Source organism: Penaeus monodon, chromosome 28 (assembly GCF_015228065.2).
Source record: "Penaeus monodon isolate SGIC_2016 chromosome 28, NSTDA_Pmon_1, whole genome shotgun sequence".
In the NCBI taxonomy this organism is placed as follows: Eukaryota; Metazoa; Arthropoda; class Malacostraca; order Decapoda; family Penaeidae; genus Penaeus; species Penaeus monodon.
The window spans coordinates 24,872,909-24,873,460 of record NC_051413.1 but is presented as its reverse complement, the minus strand read 5'-3'; the positions used below and the strand labels follow the sequence as shown (position 1 = coordinate 24,873,460).

Genomic DNA, 552 nt, shown 5'->3' with positions numbered 1-552 from the left:
TCTCCCATGTGCCCCTTTCCCTCTCCTCCTCTACTCATTTTCCATCTCACCTTACACGCATTATCATCATTCTCTTTCGCTTTATTTTTTTAATCCAACCACCTCATCTCTTCGCGCACCCACTCCCTATTCTTCTCTCCTCTTCCCTTCTCCCTTCTATTCTCCTTCTCTCCTCTTCCCTTCTCCCTTCTATTCTCCTTCTCTCCACTTCCCTTTCTCCATCTCTCCACTTTTCCTCCCTATTTTCCCTCTTTCTTCCACTCTCCAGTATATTCTCCCTCTCTCCTCTTCCGTTCTCCCGAATAATCTCCTTCCCTCCCCTTTCCATCTCTCTTCTTTCCTTCTCCCCAATAATCCCTTCTCTCATCTCCCCCATCAGCGTTATGTCTCCTTCCCCTCCGTGCACCGCCGACAGCCAACACCCCTTCAGGCTCTGTATTGTGGAGATTCCGAGGTGGCGAGATAGCGTATTTGCTCTCATATTCACGCTGGCGAAAAAGGCTTAAAAAAGTTAATTTCTTTTCCCCGACCTCTCTCTTCCTTTTACTGTTA

General features: G+C 47.6%; 1 protein-coding gene across 1 annotated transcript in view; it reads right to left on the bottom strand.

Moving 5' to 3' along the window:
- The window catches only part of LOC119591112, a gene marked incomplete in the record, with an annotated part of 91,529 nt that overhangs the window by 14,388 nt on the left and 76,589 nt on the right, over nt 1-552 (bottom strand).